Source organism: Notothenia rossii (assembly GCF_949606895.1).
Source record: "Notothenia rossii genome assembly, chromosome: 11".
Taxonomy (NCBI): domain Eukaryota; kingdom Metazoa; phylum Chordata; class Actinopteri; order Perciformes; family Nototheniidae; genus Notothenia; species Notothenia rossii.
Genome location: NC_136910.1, coordinates 11,772,238 through 11,782,890, shown reverse-complemented (window position 1 = coordinate 11,782,890; position 10,653 = coordinate 11,772,238). Strand labels below are relative to the sequence as shown.

Here is a 10,653-nt window from a genome sequence, read left to right as displayed (position 1 = left end):
GTACTTAAGCTACTTTTGTTCCTGGTAATTGGTTGGTCGTTATTGGTTATTATAGTCTATTAAAAATCTGTCTGAAAGTAAACAATCCTGCAGTTTCTCACTTGTTGAGTTATAGTGATATGATTCAGGTCCTGCTGAACTTTTGGACCCAGTTTGCTTTTATTTTCAGTCAGGCACAGCCCGGGCCAGCTACGGGTCTCTTTGGAAAAAGTGGGTGGCGTTGTTGTATGTAGGCATGGAGAGGAGCAAAGCAACTCGTCTGCTCCCGTTTCTAATGTGATGACAGCTGAATGTACCAACACACAGCCGGGACCACCGTGTCACTTTCCCGTGTCAATATGACTGCTTGACGCCGAAAGAAAGTATTTTTCTCCGGGAATAATGACTCCAGAGCTGCGTGGAGTGTAGCCGCTGAAAGTTGTGTCGAGGGGAAAAGCAGCTCCGCCACCACATCAGCAGGCTGGAGAAGTTGGATATCTTGTCTGACTGGACATTTACCACATTTTCCACAGGACGATAAGATACTTTAAAGGTAAGAAAAGCACCAAAAAAACCTACTTTGGCTACTTTACAGCGCAAGAAGAACTGGAGAAACGCCTATCATGGGGTAAAGGATGGGTATATAACTTTGTATTAACACTGGTACAACTGCCGACACATCATTAGAACCCATTTTAACGTAACAACCCTGCATTTTCCTATTATACTTATTTGTTTTGTACAGTTATAGTGAGGGGTTGACTCGTTTGTGCGTACTTTGAGTAGGATCTATCCTCCCTGCAGGCAGCCTCAGTAAATACAGAGCTATTAGGATAGTGACGTGAGCTGAATGAGTGATGGCTGAGAACACAAGTGTTGCAGACCCAATAATCCCCCCCCCCCCCCCCCCGTCTGTCTGTCACCTGTGGTCGCTGCTGTCAGTTGTTCCACCATGTGAGGGACCCGAACACACACACACACACACACACACACACACACACACACACACACACACACACACACACACACACACACACACACACACACACACACACACACACACACACACACACACACACACACACACACACACACACACACACACACACACACACACACACACACGCGCGCTGGGGGAATATTCTGGTCACAGAATATTATGTATGGTGGTCTGGACACAAACACACTGATTCCTTACTGTATGTTTCCTTCTATTCTATGGTAATCTCTTCTATCATGATCTGTTATAATCTAGTCTTTTCTCTCTTAATATGTTCTATTCTATACTGTTCTGTTCTATTATGCATTTGTTCTGTTTAAATCCATTCTATTATTTATGATTTGTTCTAATATATCATTTTCTGTATTCAATTCTACGATGTTCTGTTTTGATCTTATGTATTCTATTCTAGCACGCTCTTTTCTAGAATATTCTGCTCTTTTCTTTATACTTTTTTATTTTCTTCTGTCAATTCATTTTTTTTTTAAATGTTTATTTAAAAGTGGTGCTTTTGCATGATTAATTTGGTGATTGAAGCTACTAAACGGCTAGTAATCTTATGATGTTAGTCATCGAAGAATTTCCAGGACAGCCCTATCTCGATCAATGAGAGGTGTGTTCTATGGCTTAAAAGATATAAGGACAATAGAGATATCCGTTTTCCTTTCATTTAATCCCTGGCTGCAAAACACGAATATACGTGTTGATACAAATATTGCAGTGGCAGTGTAATTTGGCATGCTCCACAAGGGCTTTTCTATTTTTCTTTGCCTGCAGGGATCCAACCAGCAGTCTTTATGCAAAAATAAAAGAGTCTCTAACTTGTCCTGTCATGTGTACCAGGACTGTACTTGACAATGTATTTGACCTATTCCGTCTTCTGAGTCATACTGTATGTGGCAAACCCCCTGCATTTACTTAACCACTATTAGCCTTAAACAATAATATATTTTCTCTTTTGCTGTCCTGCTTGTGTGTTTGGCACCTCGTCAGAATTCTGGATACATCGTACACTCTGAATTATTGAACACTTGCATCAGGGTCATATATCACTACCTGCAACAAAGAAACCTGAGAAGTGTGTGTCAGTTTGCATGTGTTACATGTCATAAACATTATGCATTAGCAGTCCCCATTAACTAAGCCAGTGAAAAATGTCATTGTAAATTTTGTAAAAGCAACATAGATTATCACTGTGATGTGATTATAATTCCAGCCAATGAAAGACAGTGCAGGCGACAGCAGCAGGTCAGAATGTCCAGCAGAGCACAATACCACTAATACACTGACATTGATGAAATGGTAAACAGGATAACTCATATGTTTATCAAATGATGTAACACTCTCAGACTTTAAAAAAAGAACATTCCATTCATTGCGGGAGCACCGGTTTAGTTACCTCGGCATAGGCAATACAATGCAGGGCAATTCATTTGATTTTAAATGGATGTGAAGTGGGGTACCTGGGTTTAGTGTTAATGAGCAGATGCTGCAAAGAAAGTGAAAAGTAATATCCTTTAATAATACTATACTACTAATGCCTGACATTTGGAAATTACATTTAGGCTTTAACCATATTCAAGTTAATCATATGGTTCAGGGTATTATGAGTGATGGAGGAGAGTTTTTGATGTATGTCATTTTAAATGTAATGACCTTTATTTAGTTTTTATAGGCTTAGGGGTTAGTTTGGTTTCTTAAGATTGGACATAAAGCCCTGAAGACAGAGAGATAATTGCAAGAAGACTAAACAAGAAGAACACTCCTTGAAGTCTTTGTGTTCCTTCCAGCAGTGTTTTTGTCTCTTTTGCTGAATTCATATGAAGCTGGTATTACAGTCCTCTGCGTAGATTATTCCTGGCCCATCCCAGTTAGCTGTCCCAACAGTTTCCCAAAACTCATCGAAGCTGACTTTGAGTTTTCCATTTTGGCGGACTCTTGTCAATGCCCTCAATTCACCCTTAAGTGTTTAAATGTTTGGAAAGCAGATGTTAGAATTGAGTGTTTATGGATTTCCCCGAAAGGAGCGTACCAGTACTTATTTCACCCTCCATTAATAATTTGTGCAGTCGTGTTGGGATTCAAAGGGAGATATCAGTTATGTAACCGCTCATATGCAAACTATTAGGACTCCGGCATGTCTTCAGGAGGCGGCGTCCCCCTGGGCACCCCTGGGTTTCTCTCAGGGAAAACCCTCCAAACACATCATGGTATCCGTGACAACGCAGTTTCTGCCCTCTGAGCTCAGACTTTCTGAGCTGTCCTCCTCGCTGTGGAAATGTTTGTGCAAAAGAGAGGTCCACCCAGTGTGTGTCTGTGTGTCATGAGAGCCATTCATATTCAACACGTGCATGCTTGAAGAAGGAATAGGGAAACAGAAATGTGAGGGAAAGGAAGAAAAAGGGTCCAAAACTAAGCACATTCCTTTGAGAGATGCCTGTGTGCTTGCCAAGCTGCAGAAATGCAAAGTGAGTGAAAACGTAAAGACAAGGACTTAGGCTATGGATAAGCCAGAAAAGAGTATTACCATTCGTTGTCCAAAGACCCACCCAGGGTTTTCCCCTATATTCATGTTTCAGCAGCAACACATCTTGCAATGCTCTGTCTACTCTTTGGAAAGTTACAGACTGTGAGGAGAAGTTTTAACTAGTATAAATAAGGCAGTAAGCGGAATAGACATTTTGTTATTCGTAACCATAGTTTTGGTCCAATCAAGATTCAAACAAGACAGAACGAATCTACAGATGAATGCCAGATTACCTAGTTGAAACACATGAGTCAGCTCTTTTGTGGATAAGGGTTGTTGTATAATATAATTGTATTCGGACAATCCTCACAGAATGCCATATGTTTCATATATGTTTTCAACATACAACATGTTTATTTTATTAGTGTTAGGTTGGAAAGACTTTGTTACCTTTGGAAAGCCAGGCTGTTGTCTCCAGCCCTTATGCTAAGCTAAGCTAAGCTAACCGGCTGCTGTCAGTACATTTATAACACTCTCATTTAACACATAAAAACAATACTGTTTTTTCCCTCAAATGTCAGCTCATTCCCTTAAATGTTTTGATGACACCGCATCATTAAAGATTGTGAAAGGTATGATAACAAATTTGAGCTAAAATAAGCGGGAAAAAAGCGGATTCTTATTTACTCGTGACTTCATTGAGCTCAGAGCTACTGTATGAAAATGAAATATGTATACAAAATGTTATTGTACTTTTTATATAGCTGCTGGCAAGATTACTGTCATATAGTTCACAACAGAGTGGTAAATGTGAGTATGAAAGGAAAGGGCATTATTGGTTTTGTGCATCTGCAAACTGACATGTCCTCATAACCACAGTTTAGGCTATTTAAAATAAAAGGAACCATTCTTCCTGTCTCGTTATATATATATTGGTAGTGGCCTTGTGACTAAATAGACTTTGTTTGTATTGAAATGCAGAGCTAGTATGTTAGTGTACAGTACTGTATGTCTGCAAACCATCTCTTTGTTTGTGTTTACTGTTTGCATGTTTGAGGTAAACAGTACAGCTTCGCCCAAATATTTCAACAGAGTTTGGCATCTTTAGGTATTCGACTCGGCTCGCCAGATGTGTTCTTTTCACCCAGCTGGCTGAGGCCACGTAGTGCTGCCTCATCTGGTTGATATGCACTTTAAAGCCAGACTGCTCTGTTCACTGTCTTGCCATTTGCTTTTTGTTTAGACCAACAACATTGGATCACATTGTGGTTCCATACCATTACTTTTAAGGCTTCATGAGCAGGATTGTCTTTAGAAGATAATATTAAGAGATGAGATGAAATGATATGCAAAAACTGGGAGTTTTGGATGGCTGGCATGCAACAAAGAAAGACCCCTAGGCTGAGTTTGAACCCAGAAAAACGACATGGTATAAGGATTAAAGCTAAAATAATAAGAACATATATATCAAGAAATTCCATGTGCATCTATTTAAAAAACACTATTCAGTTTAATATTTTATGAAGCAAAAATGACTTAATTCATTCTTTCAGCTGTTTTGTTGTAGGATTTGGTTCTTTCTTTGTCTTATGTGAGACTGAATATATTTTGGTTTGGCATGACGTAACCCTGAGCTATATAAGAAATGTTTAAGACCGACAACATATATAATCGAAACGGAAAAGTATGCCCTTGTGCGGATTAGACCACCAAGCCAGCAGAACGCCCTAACATTGTTTGAAAAAGTCTTTACCAGAGCATAACGTTTTATGTTGGCCAATTAGGAGATTTATTTATTACCGATGTGGTTGACCACATTTTGTTTGCAAAGAAGAAAAACAAATCATAACAAAACTCTTATCTAAATTGGTTATAAGATTATACTACAGGAGGTCTGTGAGCCACAAGCAGATGGTTAGAAAACCACATGACTTATGTTGACAACTGTCTGCCCCACAGAGCCTTCTCATTTTCCCCTCGTCGTCCCCCAATCACATGTGCTGAAAGACTAGACGGTCAAAAGAAAAGCAACAGATGTCCACAGTTTTTAATATCCAGAAGCGTCCACTGGCCAGGTCACCTGTTCTGGTTGTTTCGAGGTGAATGTGTTTCAGTTGACTCGGCATTCTGTATACGAGGACTACAGCGCTGCACAGTAAACAATCTGTATCAAAAGACATCAGCTGTCATCCAGTGCACTCCAGAGGCTTCTGCCAGCCTGTGTGTGAGTGTTTGTTTGTGTGTGTGTGCGCCAGTCTGCCACTCCGGTGTATCTGAATAGGATGAATGGCACATTGGTCCTGGCAGGCAGACAGATAATGAGGCAGCAGCTTCATTGTTGGCATCAGATGACCCTGTTCAATAAAAGGTATAGACAGTCAGCAGATCCCACTTCCTCCACTCTGACACACGGTTTCAGCACCCTACGGATGCCTTGCAGCTGTGATAATAGGTGGACCAGTTAGGACAATTATATACAGTATGTAGTGTTGAAAGATTTGATAAAAGTATCTAATCACATAATTGACATTTGCAAGTATTTTATATAAACTGAAATACAGGTGTGTCCATACACACTACTACTCCACATCAATGTTTTTTGTTCAACCAGAATTAGTTAGAATGGTAACCACAGATTACAGACCAGTGTTAGGGCCAAATATTGCAATGTTAACAAAAATGAAATATAATCTCTGCCTGATCCATGTTTCTGATCTGCTCCAAAATGTTTTTTTTAAACCCATGGTACTCTCTTTCATGAACATCATTGCAATATTTTGTTTGTAGTCCTGCTGTTCCACTTGTTTGTTTTTTTCATTAAGCAAAATGTGAACTTCATAGTAAACTAAACAAAAAAATGTTGATGAGCAACCAGATTGAAACCAACATTTCTTTGTAGTTGTTTCACCAAGTCGCAATATTAATGTTAATTAAAAACAGCTGCATAAACTCTGCCTTGAGGTTCTCAATATATCCTGACAATTCAACAAGTGTCACATGCCACAGCTTTTAATCATGTAAGCTACAGCGGAAATTGTGGCTCTTGCGATTGAAAATTGCGATTTTATAGGCATGGTTGATTGTTCTTTCCCTAACCCACCCAGTGGTCTAGCTCACTGTGATGTCTCCCTTCTCACACATGCTCTATAAATTCCTTAGATGTTGCATTCATTGAAGGAGAAGACTGATCATTTCCTGCTGACATTGAAACCTAGTGTATCTCACTACTACTTATGTAAAATGCTAACAATCTACTGACTTTCCATCACATGCTTTTCGTTGTTTGAATTGCATCATATACTGATCCAATTAGTGTTGGAAACACACAAATGCACAGGTACTAGTTTAGTGAAGATGGATGATGGTGCTTTCTCAGGTCAGACAGTTGGTTCTTTGTCCCACTGTCAACTTTGACATATGTGTTTAATACAGTGTGTGTATGTGTGTGTGCATGCACGTGTGTCAACTGTTGATTTAGCTATCTGTCGTAATCCTGTTACTTTCTCCAGGGCAGTGCCAATTGGCACACACACGTTTCAGTCACACTGTCCCATTCACCCTCTCTCCCTAAAAAACGACACACCTTTTCAGGTAGAAATAAGGATTATGCAATCTCAGGCTGCACCTTTTTAGTTCAACAATTGATAAGTTGGTCATTTTGGTTTTAGACAAGTCATTTGTTAATTTGTTTTCATCCTGAATGACATATTTCCAAGAAACTTATGAGCACAAGTGGTGCTTCTGCATTATCCTTTGTCTAGAAAGTCTGTTTTTATTAAATTGACTGAGACCCCGTTTACACGAGAACAAAACGGGTTGGATCCGCATAGTTTCTCTTGCGTATAGCCCTTTCATTTACAAGAGGTCGTAACAAAACGATAGAAACGGACCCCACAAACGATAACGGGTCCCAAGGTGGATAGATTTGCAAACGAAACGCTCTGGGGGGTCCAACCGGGTCCAACGGCTCCGTGTAATCGCCTCTATACGATCATTTCCTGAAAAAATAACGATAGCCCCGCCTCTCCCCGCCTCCCCCCACCTCTCCCCACCTCCCCGGCATATGTACTACAGCATATGTACTACAGCGTTTCCAGCGTTCTCGTGTGAACAGACACGTCAAATGAAACAAATACGTGTGAACGGAAGACTTTTTTGAGAACGCATACTGTGCATAAATGCAAACGTTCCCGTGTGAGCAGCACCTAAGCTGCCAACACAATTATGAGTGTTAGTCTGCTAAACATGTATTTGGTCGAGGGCCAGCCCTGTTGTTGAGGCAGTAGAAGAAATACATTTGTGTCTTTAATTCTGCACTGAGAACACAGTATTCAGGAACTACATTGAATAGTTTTCCTCTGCTGTCAGAAGTGTATTCCAGGCTGCTCAGTCATGTTCAGAGTCCCATTGCTTATCAAGACCTCATAAATCCTCACAGAAGAGACACACCTGTGGGAGTCTCATTATGAGGATCTCTCTGTGTCTGTGAAATGCCCCTTGTACTCTTCCAGGATGTGCCCTGTAGAGGTGGGTAAGCAGTAAACGATCATTAGACATATTCCATTGATGGAAGAACAGTTATCTGGTAGAGTCTGGCAATGTGTTTTAAACATTTTCTCCAGCCTTGCCTACTCCTCCTTACATGATTCTCTTTTTCCCTCCCTTTTTTTCCAAATCCTATCAAATAGTCCTCAGCTGGTGTTGCTGTGAGTCAGAATGAGTCACTCGAATACTGAAACATGCACATAATGCTTTTAAAATTAGAGATGAGGAGACCCTTGAAAAAAATGTACGGCAATGTGGAACTGATGAAGGTGTGCATCCCATATCAACACAACTCTAATTAATGCTCCCTGCTAATCTAATTTAATTTGTGCAGTGGAAAGGTGTAATTGGCCCAAGGAATAGATTGAACAAGACTCAGTTGGATAGAAACTGAAGCTAATCTAGTCTGGTCCTTAGTTAAATAGGGCGCCAAGATGTCTAAAGTAAAGCTGGGACTTGTTGTTCAGACATTAAAGTCTACTACTTCATGAAGGGCTTTTGTCATATTTCATGTTTGATCATTGTTCTATGCAGATCCTGAATGCAGCAGTGCAGCTAAATGACACATTCCATGTCTGCTAAGCATGTAGCAATAGCCATTCCAAAAATAGAGCATTATATTAACAAATTACATTTAATATTTGAATAATATGAAAAGAGTCCACAGCCTGGCTAACATTTATTTGAGGGTATTGCAGTGAGTCTTTGAGCTCAATGCTAATATCAGCTACAGTATGCTAACATGCTGATGATCACTTATAATTTAGTCAGGAGTTACTATTAATCTTGGTACACATATGACACACTGAGCATTTTCATCAGCTATTTGCATTTTAGGGGAAGAAGATTGATTATGGACTTTATTGCATTTACTCTGTTTTTTTCCGTTAAACATTCTGAGCTTATTTGTATGTATCAGCTGACCTGTGTAATGTTTGAATTGAACTATATTCCACTACTGTACAGGACCCAGGTGTCACAGGAAAATCAGGCGCTTGTGTTGTCATCTGCCAGAGTATAGGGTGTAAAAGTGCGCGAGTACAGGGCCCACCGACAGACCCATAAATAACACTAAGGAGCTTGTCCGGCTGAATGCAGATCTGAGGATTAACTGGAGGCAAGCTGCAGCAGCGTAGGGAGTGTGCAGGCCTGAGCACGGCAGAAGGGTGTGGTGAGATGTTTTATGAGTGTTGGATGTAAGCTCAGCTGTGACGGTCGGCAGGCCTGAATAGACAAGAATCACAAGATGCAGGAAGTTAAGTGGCTGGAGGGGTGATTTTCTTTAGCTTTGTTTACCACATGTATTCCCCCAGTCAGAGCTGATTGATGTGGCCAGGGAAAGGAAAGTTTGGGCCTCTCTGCTACCTCCGCGACCCGACCACGAATAAGCGGGAGAAGATGGATGGATGGATGGATGTATTTTGAGACATTCATTTACGTAGAAAAATGATGCCTGTGAAAAGAAGATAGCAATCTAGAAATGAGTTTCACATCACACAGGAAGGCCTGATTAGAAATTAATCTTCAATTTCAATATTCAATCTTTTAAAGGTCCCATGTCATGCTTTTCCGGTTATTACCCGTCCCCTTGTGTGTTATGTAGCTTTTTCTGCATGTAAACGGTCTGCAGAGTCACAAACCTTCAAAGTACACCCTGTAGCGAGTAAAACTCTTAACACAGAAAATACCTGTCTATGCTGCCCCAGGACGCCTCCTTCGAGATTTCTCTTTTTCTTTCTGGGTACAGTGACGTGACCATACCCAAATGGACCCATTGGTCAATTTGGGTATACACACACACACACACACACACACACACACACACACACACACACACACACACACACACACACACACACACACACACACACACACACACACACACACACACACACACACACACACACACACACACACACACACACACACACGCCGCATTTGGGGGTGTGGGGGGAGGGTGCGGGTGCTAGTGGAGTCTCGCAGATGGGGGTGCTGCAGCCCCCTCAGCACCCCCCCCTCATTCCCACGTCCAGTCGCGATGTCTCGCCGTCTATCGCACTGTCCGCTCCTCGCAGCAGCGAGCCGTGCAACGTCCCGCCAACACGGCACCCAGACCCCACGCAGCATTCTCATCTGTTTGTCATTACTGGTGTAATTTTTCTGGTTGCTAACGCCATTCCAACACATCATCACTGATGTTCCGCTGTAAAGGTGGTGGACTCATCAGAACAGAGTGGGCGAGCTGACCAATCAGAGCACAGTGGGCTCACAGGGAGGGGGGGGGGGGGGGGGGCAGGAGCTCCAACAAGCCGTGTAGGACAGAGTGAATACACAGAGATGCTGTATGAGAAACCAATGTGAGTTTGGAACATTGAACAATGTAAATCTATTCTAGTAGACTTCAACATGGAATTATGATCTGTAGAAATGGCCATGACATGGGACCTTTAAGATAAGACACAGAGAGGGCAATTAAGAGCTTTAGTATCTCTATTCAACAGCTGTCGAAAGAGTTTTAAGAAGCATCAAAGTCAAAGTCAACTTTATTGTCAATCTTTCTGTTTTTGTGTAAAGACAGCTATATCGAAATACCATTTCCCACAATCCCGAATACAAAAATAAATATATATAAAAATATGTATGCAAATAATTATACAGTATA

General features: G+C 41.0%; 1 protein-coding gene across 2 annotated transcripts in view; it reads left to right on the top strand.

Annotated features, from left to right (window-relative positions):
* Window positions 1-210: 210 nt before the first annotated feature.
* Window positions 211-10,653, top strand: part of dnmbp (dynamin binding protein) — a 59,369-nt gene continuing 48,926 nt past the window's right edge. For both annotated transcript variants that reach the window (XM_079658049.1, XM_079658048.1), the window contains exon 1: window positions 211-532. The gene's annotated coding sequence lies outside the window, so the exon portion shown is untranslated. The remainder of the gene's footprint in view (window positions 533-10,653) is intronic.